Source organism: Brienomyrus brachyistius, chromosome 5 (assembly GCF_023856365.1).
Source record: "Brienomyrus brachyistius isolate T26 chromosome 5, BBRACH_0.4, whole genome shotgun sequence".
NCBI lineage: Eukaryota > Metazoa > Chordata > Actinopteri > Osteoglossiformes > Mormyridae > Brienomyrus > Brienomyrus brachyistius.
In genome coordinates this window covers 7,130,516-7,145,574 of record NC_064537.1, presented here as the reverse complement: position 1 = coordinate 7,145,574, position 15,059 = coordinate 7,130,516, and the positions used below count along the sequence as shown (strand labels likewise).

The window sequence follows — 15,059 nt, the reverse complement described above, 5'->3', positions numbered from 1 at the left end:
GGTTATTGTTGTCAACAAAAACTGTCAGGAAAATTAAAAATGTTAGCAAAAAAATATTCTTCTTAGAAATAAAAACAGAAAATCAAAAACGAAACTAAATCTGTGATGTCCAATACAATACAAACTAAATATACAATGAATTATGGAAGAAAAATGTTGTTCTTCTGTTTTACTTCATGAAAGCAACCCTAATACAATCTATATCCCGCTGCAGATTATAAATGCTTAGAAGGTGGCGATGTGTTTTTTAAGTTAAGGTTGTACTCAAGATCTAATCGAGCTAACAGGAATGTGCCCAGAACATCCAACGTCTCCATTAGGGTCCTACAACGTTCTGCTACAACATTATACAACTGACGTTTCTTCAACTTCAGAAACGTTCTCAAGACATGAACTTACGCGTTAATACAAACAAACTTGAGAAACTTAACAGGGAACTTTGGTAGCACTTTTGCCAAAGTATCCCAACCTCAGTAGAGAGCATTTTTACTGTAACGTTAATAGAATGTTATTGTCACATCAGGACACAGGAAGCGGGTGACGAAGCATACAGCAGCTGTCAGGCACGAATGAGGACTTTACTCCTAACACTCATTGAACCAGAAACAAAGGACCACATGGGGTCAAAACAAAGGAAGGTAGGGTGGTTAAACAAGAAGGAACAAGGGCTGATCTAAATACAGGGAGAACAACAAGGGACGAAACTAACAGGGAACACCAGTGAACCAGAAGCAGAAACTAACACACAGCACTTACAACTAATTCTTATCGATCCTTTTATTTAAGAGACAAAACGAAACAAATTAACAATACAATTAACATTGCTTTATTCTCTTATACGTACTCTATATAAATGAACAGCCTTGAGTTGCAAACTGCAACAACATTGTTTTCAACAAGTGACTATTATAGAATGTGATTATACATATATATGATGTGATATCTGATTATAATATGATTATTGAAATGCTAAGTACATTTTTACAGCATATGAATCTGCACTGTTTTGAACGATTATAGGCTGATTTTGTGGTGATATAAATGTAAAACAAACGTAATAAACAATGTGGCCTTTTAATCGAAAAACTGAATGCAGGACTTTGATAGTAAATTTGCTGTGTTATACCTGTTTGTCCGAAGTTTGTTCAAATCACTTAATTTCTTATGCTATGAAGTCTGTAATGTGCGCTCAATTTACGGCATTTTTACAGACACGTGATAAAGCACACACAGCAGAGAGAGCACACATGCTGAAATGTTATTAGCTTCCCCTCAAGAGGATTCATTCTCCCACTGCATGCTGTATTGTACTCTACTCTATACCACCTGCATAAGAAGTGCCATCTAGTGGCCTGGGTGGGGAATAGCGTTATACTCATTTAAACTGCAATGAAATCGAATGAGTGAATAAATCATTAAATTAAATAAGCAGATTAATATGGGTGCCAATTTTCTCTTCGTCTCACTTAAACCTTTTTAATCCCTCATGATTTTCTTAATCATTCTTACTGTTTTTTTTCCAACTCCCTACATACAGTTATTGCTTTTTGTGCAGTTTGTATCTATTTAGTGTATTGCACTGCTGGGTGGGAACCTAAAGTCCCAAGTTTACTCATTATAGTCATGTAACACTAAAAGTGATTTGATTAGATTAGTTACTCTTTCCTTTAATCCATCCATCCATTCATCCATTTTCCAAACCGCGTATCCTACTGGGTTGCGGGGGTCCGGAGCCTAATGGGCATGAGGCAGGGAACAACCCTGGATGGGGGGCCAGCCCATCACAGGGCACACTCACACACCAGTCACACACACATGCACTCCTGTGGGCAATTTAGCAAGTCCAATTAGCCTCAGCATGTCTTTGGACTGTGGGGGGAAACCGGAGTACCCAGAGAAAACCCCACGACGACATGAGGAGAACATGCAAACTCCACACACATGTGACCCAGGTGGAGACTCGAACCTGGGAGCTGAAAACTGAAAGTAAATAAAAACTTTTCATAATATTAAAACCAGACTAAAACCACTTGTACACTTTTAAAAGAGACTGCAACTGCACTAAGACTGAACAACAAGATGGAAAGCTAAAAAAAACAAAAACTGAAAAAATGTAAACTATAACCCTGACTGTCACGCCCAGCTCGTACGATCCTCGTGTGTGCCACGCCCCCTGATTATCCACGTGTGCTTCCCTGATCGTACCCAGCTGTGTCTGATTATGTTAGCCCAGTCTTGCGTATTTCAGTCCGTGTCTTGCGTTGGTTCCCTGTCCGTCATTGATGTTGTTAATGTCAGTGCTTGTGATCCGTCCTGCCCGTCCCGTTTACCCGATCCTTTTAATAAATCCCCGTTTTCCCCGACTTCGCCTGCTTGCCTGCTCCTTGCCCGTTTACCTGCCCAAGCGATCACCCGCTAACCAGCGCTGATCGTGACACTGATACTGCAGTGGCAAAGGCATTTTGCTTCTGAAAGAAAGATGCAAATAATTACGAGTTAACAAAAGGTGACCAAATAATTTAATGGTTTCGTTGTGAAATGGGCAATTCTTTTTTCCATTAGTGAACTTGCTCAGGAAATACACAGTGGCAGCAGTGGCCGTCTCCCCACAGGTACGACTCTGCAGACACAAAAGCACATCACTACGGTGAGGGACCAGTAAGGGACCAGAGGGAAATTAAAGGGGGTATTGGCAGGGACGGATTATGGGTTGTGTGGGCCCCAGGGCAAAACGTTCGCGAGGGCCCACCAGCACCAGCACCACAACCACCACAATTCAAGGGCCCTTGGCAGCCAAACGCCCTCCCTATAGGGTCAGGGCCCCTTGTAGGCAGAGGATCAAAGAATGTAGGCCCTCTAAAATAGACAAACGAAAATACATTGTTGATAAGCGTTGCAAATTGTTTCGGGCTAGGGGCCCCACAGGCCCCCTGCACCCCAAGGGCCCCTGGGCAGCGGCCCCGCTGGCCCGGTCCGTAATCCGTCCCTGAGTATTGCGAGAAATGTGGGCTTCCTTAAAGAAGGTCATTAAAAGATACAACGTTGCTGTTTCCCTAAGCAACACGTCATGTCCGCATGAAGTGCCACAGGTCTGTTAGCTGTATAGGGATGTATGTACAGATCTTCTTCCTGAAGATCATGTTGGTTGGGGACTGGAAGGTCGTTTTCGCTGAGCCATGTTATGAAGCAGAGCAGAAGCTACTACGATGCTGCAAGCCCGGGTTGAGCTGTACAGCATCCTCCTACCTGCATTTGAGGGGTCCTGTGGTGGCACCATAACTGATCTCGCTAATACAGGTGCCTGATTACGGTGCCTCTCCTTTGTACTCCTGGGGTGAAGGAATTGGGGTAGAGCCCAGTGTCTGAGGGGATTGCCACTGTGCCTTGCAGAAGTGAGGCACTGATAAACGTCGCATAGAATGGTTGTGACTTATGAGAAAGGTGCTCAGTTGTTTTGCAGACAAGCCAGCCATCATGTACAGTCGTGAGAATGAGGAAGTCATCTGTGATGCTGAAACTACTATGAAAGTAGAAGCTCGACGGCCTGGGTCAACTCATGACTTATTTCCATTTCACTTTCACCAGCTCCTTCCCACCCTATTCTTGCTTTTGTCACCTGCTGTCCCATCATTTTCAAGGACTTAATGAAGAGAGAGTTGCGCCCAGGAAAACAGGCCCCGATGGTCTTAGTCCTTGGATACTCAGTACCTGGTTTGCACAGCACAGTATTGCAGAGTATCTTAAACTTGAGCCTTAGTCTGAAGAAGGTGCCAAGACTGTGGAAAACATTGTCTGGTTCCTGAGCCCAGTAAGGCATGTCCTAGTGCCCCATTTCATTACAGGCCATTGGCCTGACTTCACACAGCATAAAGACCTTCCTGACAGGTCCTGGTTACAGTAGGTCATTGCTTGATCCCCTTTAGCTTGTCTATCCAGGAATGGATTTTTTAATGTGCCTCATTCCACCATTTCATTCCATCCATTTTCCAAACCGCTTATCCTACTGGGTCGCGGGGGATCCGGAGCCTATCTGGGAAGCAATGGGCACGAGGCAGGGAACAACCCAGGATGGGGGGCCAGCCCATCGTAGGGCACACTCACACACCATTCACTCACACATGCACACCTATGGGCAATTTAGTAACTCCAATTAGCCTCAGCATGTTTTTGGACTGTGAGGGGAATCCGGAGTACCCGGAGGAAACCCCACAACGACATGGGGAGAACATGCAAACTCCACACACATGTGACCCAGGCGGAGACTCGAACCTGGGATCCAGAAGTGTGAGGAAACAGTGCTAACCACTGCACCACCATGCCGCCCCCTTCCTTAAATCAAAAGTGCCAAATCCCATCCGGCGTGTGCATATTGTAATCAGGGAATTGGAGTATCAATAACCCAGGTCCTTCATGGCTATAAAAACGTTATTTTGTTGCAGGAAAGAAGTGAGGGGCTTGGAAGGGAATGTTAAGGTAAGAAAATAAAATGCTTCCCACCTTTTCCTTAACTGGTGCAGGTGCAGAGTGAATGTATGTCCATCATTTCCAGTATGGTATCAAAACATGGAGCTGAAAACTGAAAGTAAATGAAAACTTAACTAAAACTAGCATTTTTCATAATATTAAAACCAGACTAAAACTACTTGTACACTTTTAAAAGAGACTGCAACTGAACTAAGACTGAACAACAAGATAGAAAGCTAAAAAAAACAAAAACTGAAAAAAATGTAAACTATAACCCTGACACTGCAGTGGCAAAGGCATTTTGCTTCTGAAAGAAAGATGCAAATAATTACGAGTTAACAAAAGGTGACCAAATAATTTAATGGTTTCGTTGTGAAATGGGCAATTCTTTTTTCCATTAGTGAACTTGCTCAGGAAATACACAGTGGCAGCAGTGGCCGTCTCCCCACAGGTACGACTCTGCAGACACAAAAGCACATCACTACGGTGAGGGACCAGTAAGGGACCAGAGGGAAATTAAAGGGGGTATTGGGAGAAATGTGGGCTTCCTTAAAGAAGGTCATTAAAAGATACAACGTTGCTGTTTCCCTAAGCAACACGTCATGTCCGCATGGAGTGCCACAGGTCTGTTAGCTGTATAGGGATGTATGTCCAGATCTTCTTCCTGAAGATCATGTTGGTTGGGGACTGGAAGGTCGTTTTCGCTGAGCCATGTCATGAAGCAGAGCAGAAGCTACTACGATGCTGCAAGCCCGGGTTGAGCTGTACAGCATCCTCCTACCTGCATTTGAGGGGTCCTGTGGTGGCACCATAACTGATCTCGCTATTACAGGTGCCTGATTACGGTGCCTCTCCTTTGTACTCCTGGGGTGATGGAATTGGGGTAGAGGCCAGTGTCTGAGGGGATTGCCACTGTGCCTTGCAGAAGTGAGGCACTGATAAACGTCGCATAGAATGGTTATGACTTATGAGAAAGGTGCACAGTTGTTTTGCAGACAAGCCAGCCGTCATGTACAGTCGTGAGAATGAGGAAGTCATCTGTGATGCTGAAACTACTATGAAAGTAGAAGCTCGACGGCCTGGGTCAACTCATGACTTATTTCCATTTCACTTTCACCAGCTCCTTCCCACCCTATTCTTGCTTTTGTCACCTGCTGTCCCATCATTTTCAAGGACTTAATGAAGAGAGAGTTGCGCCCAGGAAAACAGGCCCCGATGGTCTTAGTCCTTGGATACTCAGTACCCGGTTTGCACAGCACAGTATTGCAGAGTATCTTAAACTTGAGCCTTAGTCTGAAGAAGGTGCCAAGACTGTGGAAAACATTGTCTGGTTCCTGAGCCCAGTAAGGCATGTCCTAGTGCCCCATTTCATTACAGGCCATTGGCCTGACTTCACACAGCATGAAGACCTTCCTGACAGGTCCTGGTTAGGTCATTGCTTGATCCCCTTTAGCTTGTCTATCCAGGAAAGGATTTTCAATGTGCCTCCTTCCACTGGGATACATTTTTTAATCTCATTTGACTAATGAAGGTTATTATAAGTTAGTGTGATCTATCTTAAGGATTCGTAGTAATTTTCTTACAGGTGTGACACCTGCACTGCCTGGTCTCTCGAAGTAGCCAAAAGGCACGGAGAGAAAAGCAAAGTGATCTGGGCGCCCTTTCTGTTACTCATCATCAGCCAACTTACTATTTCTATTGAGTTGGTCTGAAGTCGATTCGCTTTTAGGGGGTCTGAGTTCATTTGGAACATTCACTTACTGTAAACTGGTCTTAGATGTTCTGCAGTGCCTTCAACATCATCTAGTCATACCCACTTGGGAGTAATAATAATAATAATCGATACTTTATTGATCCCCGTAGGGAAATTGTCTTTACGCCTCCTACAACTTCCCAGGGAGCTGGGGGTTAAGGGCCCTTGCTCAAGGACCCACAGGCTGAGGCTGGGTTTGAACCTGCGACCTTCTGATTACAGGCACACAGGCTTAGCCCACAGAGCCACACACTGCTCCCCAAAAGGTTGTGTCAGAAGTGGGATTCGAACCCACGCCTCCATTCGGAGACCAGAACACCCATTTCTGTGGAAGGTATTGAACCTTGCGCCTGGCGCCTTAGACCGCTCGGCCATCCTGACGATACGTGTAAGCTGTCGATCATGCGGGTGGAAGCTCCCCTGGTGCAATGGACTATGGACAATTTGATCGGACACCCACAGTATGTCCGTCTCCATGATGGTGTGTCTGATAAGGTACTGAGGTGAGGTGAGGTGAGGTGAGATGAGCTGAGGTGAGCTGAGCTGAGGTAAGGTTTACTTTATTGTCCCCAAGGGGAAATTTGTCTTGCACCTAAACCACTGCACCACCATGCCGCCCCTCACCAAGTTAAAAAATATGTATATTTATATTTAATATTTCATATCGCCGAGTGGCTAGATGCATTAATAATTTATTAATAGAACATGTAATACTTATAGAGCATGAAAACCACAATTTTCATCCAAGTAATTTAATCATTAATTTCCCAGGCCCATGAAGGAGTGATATCATGGACGCGACGTACAAACTGTAACATTGTTAGTGCAGCCTTCGGTCTGCCACCCCACACAGGCCAGCATGGAGAACTGACTCACTGATGGACTTTGGCATTGACCTACACCACAGTTTACAGCTTCCTTTTAGGAAGTAGGCCCACGGGCGGGGGGGGATGTTGGACCCCCAGACGGTTTTCTTCTTCCTGCTTTGGAGTTTTTGGTTCCTCTCCTCCATTATCATCTGACTTTCTGTCTTTATCACTAAGGACAACAAATGTCGTGCAAGAAACTCTGAGCTATGCAGCAGTCTGGGAGCAAGGAGAAACACATGAGAGCAAAGGATTCAAAGACAGAGGAGGACAGGATGGCCAGCGACACCTACTGGCCAAACGGGGAAGATACACGAGGAGCTGGGCCAGACAGTACCAACCCTGAGAGATTTGGCAAACATATCTTCACTGCATCCTGTATTAATTATTACTAGTAATAATTCATTTCATTTTCAGTACGTTCAGGAACCAGGGGTAGCATGGTGGTACAGCAGTGAGCACTGTTGCCTCACAACAAGGTTCGAGTCCCCACCATGACTGTGCAGGTGGAGTTTTCATGCAATCTCTGTGTTGTCTTGGGGTTTTCTCTGGGCACTCTAGTCCTCCCCCTCCCACCCAGTCCAAAAACATGGTGAGGGGAACTGGAGTTACCAAACTGCATGTATGTGTGATGTGAGCGTGCCCTGTGACAGGTTGGTGTTCCATCCTCGGTTGTTCCTTGCCTTGCACCCATAGATTTAGGAATAGGCTCTGGATCCCCCTTGACCCTGAATGGCACAAGCTGTTACACAAATTAGATGGATGGATGGATGGTTCCGGAACCAAAGAATATACATAAGACAGTACAAGGCTTTTGTATTTAACAAACCTTTTATTCCGCATTTTGTAATTTTTTTTTTTTAAAGTACACACAGTATAGATAACTTTAAAGTGCACATACAATGTTCAGTGACAAACTATGTATGATGTACTTCGTGAAAGAAATTTTGCTAGATACTTAAATAGTCTTTGCCTCTCAACAAACTGTGCTTGCCAGAATTACAGACCTATCTTTATGTTTTCTTTCCGGATGATGACAGAAATCGAAGGTTCCACCCTCATCTCTGTAATCGATGATTTACAATATTTGCTTCTTTTTACTGGATGTCTTACTGTACATAGAAACTCCATATGAAATGGGAAAGTTTGTAGGAAAGTTTTTCAAGTTACCAGTGTTGAAGTCCGTGTCATAACCAAGCAAGAATTCACCCAAGTGAGTGACAAGATCAATTGCATTCATATTGCGGTAGCGTAGCTCTGCTCTGTGCTGTATATTTTTTCAGTTTTTGGTTTTTTAGCTCTCCATTACAAGCAATTTCCTCTGGGATAATGAAGGAATTCTGGAATAAACTTTGTATTTTTTAGATAGATAGATAGATAGATAGATAGATAGATAGATAGATAGATAGATAGATAGATAGATAGATAGATAGATAGATAGATAGATAGATAGATAGATAGATAGATAGGACTTTATTGATCCCACAGTGGGGAAATTTGCGTGTTAACGCAGCTCCAGACAGCCAGCAACAGAGAGTTTACAAGAGTAAAGAATATAAAAAAATACAAGAATAAGAATAAAAAATAAAAATAATATAAAAAGATAGAGCAAATAATAATAATAATAAATAATAATGCCTATGTGCACCCATACCGTATGGAATATGGGTAGTGGGTTGTGGAAAGTGCAAGTAGTAATAAATATCAACTATTTAACTACTATATCTACAATTTACTACTGAGGTAGTGCTGGGTATTGGCATGTACATATATACACCCGTTCTATGCACCTACATCCATACATACATACATACATACATACATACATTATATACAGATATGCCTCTACATATACATAAACTATCGATGCATACCATAAACATACACATATACATGCACATGCCCATACCTCTACAAGGTACGTTTTGTATGAAGTGGTAGGTAATGGTGACCTTAGAGGTAGTCTCTGGTGACTCATGACATCATTGTGTTATAGAGTCTAACTGCTGTTGGGATGACTGATCTACGAAAGCGCTCCTTCCTGCAGCGAGGGTGTATCGGTCACTGACTGAAGGAGCTGCTCAGCGCACTCACAGTCTCATGCAGGGGGTGATGAGGGTTGTTCATGATGGATGTCAGCTTCGCTAACATCCTCCTCTCACCCACCACCTCCACAGTCTCCAGAGGGCATCCCAGCACAGAGCTTGACCTCCGCACCAGTTTGTCAGTTTTGCTTCTGTCCCTTTCCGTGCATCCGCTCCCCCAGCAGGCCACTGCATAGCAAAGGGCGGATGCCACCACAGAGTCGTAGAATGTCCTTAACAGGGTCCTGCTTACTCCAAAGGTCCTCAGTCTCCTCACCAGGTAGAGTCGACTCTGGCCCTTCTTATACAGGACGTCCGTATTTGTAGCCCAGTCCAGTTTATTGTTGAGGTGAACACCCTGGTACTTGTAAGAGTCCACTACCTCAATGACTGTTCCCTGGATGCTCACCGGTGTTGGAGGGGGTGCCTTCCTCCTAAAATCTATGACCATCTCCTTCGTCTTGCTGGCGTTGATTTGGAGAGCATTAGTCTCACACCAGCCGACAAAGTCACTGATGACCCCCCTGTATTCATGATCGGTCCTGTCTGATACGCATCCGATGATGGCCGTATCATCCGAGAACTTCTGTAGGTGACACAGGTCCGAATTATAACGGAAGTCAGAAGTGTACGTGCTGAACAGGAAGAGTGATAGAACCGTGCCCTGCGGCGCGCCTGTGCTGCAGATAACCCTCTCGGACACACAGTTGTGGAGCCTCACATACTGCGGTCTGTTGGTTAGGTAGTCGATGGTCCATGCAGTCAGCTGCTTGCCTACACCGGCTCCCACCAGCTTCCCCCTCAGTAGTGCAGGTTGGATAGTGTTGAAAGCACTGGAGAAATCAAAAAACATGACTCTCACAGTGCTCCCTGCCTGCTCTAGGTGAGAGAGGGTTCGTTGCAACATGTAGATGACAGCATCCTCCACCCCGATTCCAGACTGGTATGCGAACTGCAGGGGGTCAAGGTAGAGGCCCTCCTGTCAGAGGTATAGAAACATGAAAAATGTCACATTTGTGAGCCTAAGCACAGGTATAGCAAAAGAGAAAAAGTATGTTGAGTGGCAGCATACTGGGGTTAAGTCCATCAGCTTTACCGAGTGCAAGGTACCAAAGAAGAAGTGGTCAGATTTGAAGACAGAGGTGAAAAACCACTTACTTCTCTCAGGCCCACTGTGAATGCAACTGTTGGCAGCAAACCCACATGTTTGCCCTCGGTGTTTGACATACATATGGCAGTTATAATAGGGGATGTTGTGCTGGAGCATTCGGGAGATACTTATTATGGTTATTGTTGTCAACAAAAACTGTCAGGAAAATTAAAAATGTTAGCAAAAAAATATTCTTCTTAGAAATAAAAACAGAAAATCAAAAACGAAACTAAATCTGTGATGTCCAATACAATACAAACTAAATACACAATGAATTATGGAAGAAAAATGTTGTTCTTCTGTTTTACTTCATGAAAGCAACCCTAATACAATCTATATCCCGCTGCAGATTATAAATGCTTAGAAGGTGGCGATGTGTTTTTTAAGTTAAGGTTGTACTCAAGATCTAATCGAGCTAACAGGAATGTGCCCAGAACATCCAATGTCTCCATTAGGGTCCTACAACGTTCTGCTACAACATTATACAACTGACGTTTCTTCAACTTCAGAAACGTTCTCAAGACATGAACTTACGCGTTAATACAAACAAACTTGAGAAACTTAACAGGGAACTTTGGTAGCACTTTTGCCAAAGTATCCCAACCTCAGTAGAGAGCATTTTTACTGTAACGTTAATAGAATGTTATTGTCACATCAGGACACAGGAAGCGGGTGACGAAGCATACAGCAGCTGTCAGGCACGAATGAGGACTTTACTCCTAACACTCATTGAACCAGAAACAAAGGACCACATGGGGTCAAAACAAAGGAAGGTAGGGTGGTTAAACAAGAAGGAACAAGGGCTGATCTAAATACAGGGAGAACAACAAGGGACGAAACTAACAGGGAACACCAGTGAACCAGAAGCAGAAACTAACACACAGCACTTACAACTAATTCTTATCGATCCTTTTATTTAAGAGACAAAACGAAACAAATTAACAATACAATTAACATTGCTTTATTCTCTTATACGTACTCTATATAAATGAACAGCCTTGAGTTGCAAACTGCAACAACATTGTTTTCAACAAGTGACTATTATAGAATGTGATTATACATATATATGATGTGATATGTGATTATAATATGATTATTGAAATGCTAAGTACATTTTTACAGCATATGAATCTGCACTGTTTTGAACGATTATAGGCTGATTTTGTGGTGATATAAATGTAAAACAAACGTAATAAACAATGTGGCCTTTTAATCGAAAAACTGAATGCAGGACTTTGATAGTAAATTTGCTGTGTTATACCTGTTTGTCCGAAGTTTGTTCAAATCACTTAATTTCTTATGCTATGAAGTCTGTAATGTGCGCTCAATTTACGGCATTTTTACAGACACGTGATAAAGCACACACAGCAGAGAGAGCACACATGCTGAAATGTTATTAGCTTCCCCTCAAGAGGATTCATTCTCCCACTGCATGCTGTATTGTACTCTACTCTATACCACCTGCATAAGAAGTGCCATCTAGTGGCATCTAGTAGAGCCCAGTGTCTGAGGGGATTGCCACTGTGCCTTGCAGAAGTGAGGCACTGATAAACGTCGCATAGAATGGTTGTGACTTATGAGAAAGGTGCTCAGTTGTTTTGCAGACAAGCCAGCCATCATGTACAGTCGTGAGAATGAGGAAGTCATCTGTGATGCTGAAACTACTATGAAAGTAGAAGCTCGACGGCCTGGGTCAACTCATGACTTATTTCCATTTCACTTTCACCAGCTCCTTCCCACCCTATTCTTGCTTTTGTCACCTGCTGTCCCATCATTTTCAAGGACTTAATGAAGAGAGAGTTGCGCCCAGGAAAACAGGCCCCGATGGTCTTAGTCCTTGGATACTCAGTACCTGGTTTGCACAGCACAGTATTGCAGAGTATCTTAAACTTGAGCCTTAGTCTGAAGAAGGTGCCAAGACTGTGGAAAACATTGTCTGGTTCCTGAGCCCAGTAAGGCATGTCCTAGTGCCCCATTTCATTACAGGCCATTGGCCTGACTTCACACAGCATAAAGACCTTCCTGACAGGTCCTGGTTACAGTAGGTCATTGCTTGATCCCCTTTAGCTTGTCTATCCAGGAATGGATTTTTTAATGTGCCTCATTCCACCATTTCATTCCATCCATTTTCCAAACCGCTTATCCTACTGGGTCGCGGGGGATCCGGAGCCTATCTGGGAAGCAATGGGCACGAGGCAGGGAACAACCCAGGATGGGGGGCCAGCCCATCGTAGGGCACACTCACACACCATTCACTCACACATGCACACCTATGGGCAATTTAGTAACTCCAATTAGCCTCAGCATGTTTTTGGACTGTGAGGGGAATCCGGAGTACCCGGAGGAAACCCCACAACGACATGGGGAGAACATGCAAACTCCACACACATGTGACCCAGGCGGAGACTCGAACCTGGGATCCAGAAGTGTGAGGAAACAGTGCTAACCACTGCACCACCATGCCGCCCCCTTCCTTAAATCAAAAGTGCCAAATCCCATCCGGCGTGTGCATATTGTAATCAGGGAATTGGAGTATCAATAACCCAGGTCCTTCATGGCTATAAAAACGTTATTTTGTTGCAGGAAAGAAGTGAGGGGCTTGGAAGGGAATGTTAAGGTAAGAAAATAAAATGCTTCCCACCTTTTCCTTAACTGGTGCAGGTGCAGAGTGAATGTATGTCCATCATTTCCAGTATGGTATCAAAACATGGAGCTGAAAACTGAAAGTAAATGAAAACTTAACTAAAACTAGCATTTTTCATAATATTAAAACCAGACTAAAACTACTTGTACACTTTTAAAAGAGACTGCAACTGAACTAAGACTGAACAACAAGATAGAAAGCTAAAAAAAACAAAAACTGAAAAAAATGTAAACTATAACCCTGACACTGCAGTGGCAAAGGCATTTTGCTTCTGAAAGAAAGATGCAAATAATTACGAGTTAACAAAAGGTGACCAAATAATTTAATGGTTTCGTTGTGAAATGGGCAATTCTTTTTTCCATTAGTGAACTTGCTCAGGAAATACACAGTGGCAGCAGTGGCCGTCTCCCCACAGGTACGACTCTGCAGACACAAAAGCACATCACTACGGTGAGGGACCAGTAAGGGACCAGAGGGAAATTAAAGGGGGTATTGGGAGAAATGTGGGCTTCCTTAAAGAAGGTCATTAAAAGATACAACGTTGCTGTTTCCCTAAGCAACACGTCATGTCCGCATGGAGTGCCACAGGTCTGTTAGCTGTATAGGGATGTATGTCCAGATCTTCTTCCTGAAGATCATGTTGGTTGGGGACTGGAAGGTCGTTTTCGCTGAGCCATGTCATGAAGCAGAGCAGAAGCTACTACGATGCTGCAAGCCCGGGTTGAGCTGTACAGCATCCTCCTACCTGCATTTGAGGGGTCCTGTGGTGGCACCATAACTGATCTCGCTATTACAGGTGCCTGATTACGGTGCCTCTCCTTTGTACTCCTGGGGTGATGGAATTGGGGTAGAGGCCAGTGTCTGAGGGGATTGCCACTGTGCCTTGCAGAAGTGAGGCACTGATAAACGTCGCATAGAATGGTTATGACTTATGAGAAAGGTGCACAGTTGTTTTGCAGACAAGCCAGCCGTCATGTACAGTCGTGAGAATGAGGAAGTCATCTGTGATGCTGAAACTACTATGAAAGTAGAAGCTCGACGGCCTGGGTCAACTCATGACTTATTTCCATTTCACTTTCACCAGCTCCTTCCCACCCTATTCTTGCTTTTGTCACCTGCTGTCCCATCATTTTCAAGGACTTAATGAAGAGAGAGTTGCGCCCAGGAAAACAGGCCCCGATGGTCTTAGTCCTTGGATACTCAGTACCCGGTTTGCACAGCACAGTATTGCAGAGTATCTTAAACTTGAGCCTTAGTCTGAAGAAGGTGCCAAGACTGTGGAAAACATTGTCTGGTTCCTGAGCCCAGTAAGGCATGTCCTAGTGCCCCATTTCATTACAGGCCATTGGCCTGACTTCACACAGCATGAAGACCTTCCTGACAGGTCCTGGTTAGGTCATTGCTTGATCCCCTTTAGCTTGTCTATCCAGGAAAGGATTTTCAATGTGCCTCCTTCCACTGGGATACATTTTTTAATCTCATTTGACTAATGAAGGTTATTATAAGTTAGTGTGATCTATCTTAAGGATTCGTAGTAATTTTCTTACAGGTGTGACACCTGCACTGCCTGGTCTCTCGAAGTAGCCAAAAGGCACGGAGAGAAAAGCAAAGTGATCTGGGCGCCCTTTCTGTTACTCATCATCAGCCAACTTACTATTTCTATTGAGTTGGTCTGAAGTCGATTCGCTTTTAGGGGGTCTGAGTTCATTTGGAACATTCACTTACTGTAAACTGGTCTTAGATGTTCTGCAGTGCCTTCAACATCATCTAGTCATACCCACTTGGGAGTAATAATAATAATAATCGATACTTTATTGATCCCCGTAGGGAAATTGTCTTTACGCCTCCTACAACTTCCCAGGGAGCTGGGGGTTAAGGGCCCTTGCTCAAGGACCCACAGGCTGAGGCTGGGTTTGAACCTGCGACCTTCTGATTACAGGCACACAGGCTTAGCCCACAGAGCCACACACTGCTCCCCAAAAGGTTGTGTCAGAAGTGGGATTCGAACCCACGCCTCCATTCGGAGACCAGAACACCCATTTCTGTGGAAGGTATTGAACCTTGCGCCTGGCGCCTTAGACCGCTCGGCCATCCTGAC

General features: G+C 44.1%; 1 long non-coding RNA gene and 2 other non-coding genes across 3 annotated transcripts; 1 reads left to right on the top strand and 2 right to left on the bottom strand.

Moving 5' to 3' along the window:
- Positions 1–4,348: 4,348 nt before the first annotated feature.
- Positions 4,349–8,662, top strand: LOC125742021 (uncharacterized). The gene is made up of 3 exons (XR_007397979.1): positions 4,349–4,473; positions 4,866–6,750; positions 6,989–8,662. It is a non-coding gene; the product is annotated as an uncharacterized LOC125742021 (long non-coding RNA).
- Positions 6,488–6,598, bottom strand: trnal-caa (transfer RNA leucine (anticodon CAA)). The gene is made up of 2 exons: positions 6,561–6,598; positions 6,488–6,533 (listed from the first exon to the last, which is right to left on the bottom strand). It is a non-coding gene; the product is annotated as a tRNA-Leu (tRNA).
- A 6,286-nt stretch (positions 8,663–14,948) lies between the features above and the next one.
- trnal-caa (transfer RNA leucine (anticodon CAA)) lies at positions 14,949–15,059 on the bottom strand. The gene is made up of 2 exons: positions 15,022–15,059; positions 14,949–14,994 (listed from the first exon to the last, which is right to left on the bottom strand). It is a non-coding gene; the product is annotated as a tRNA-Leu (tRNA).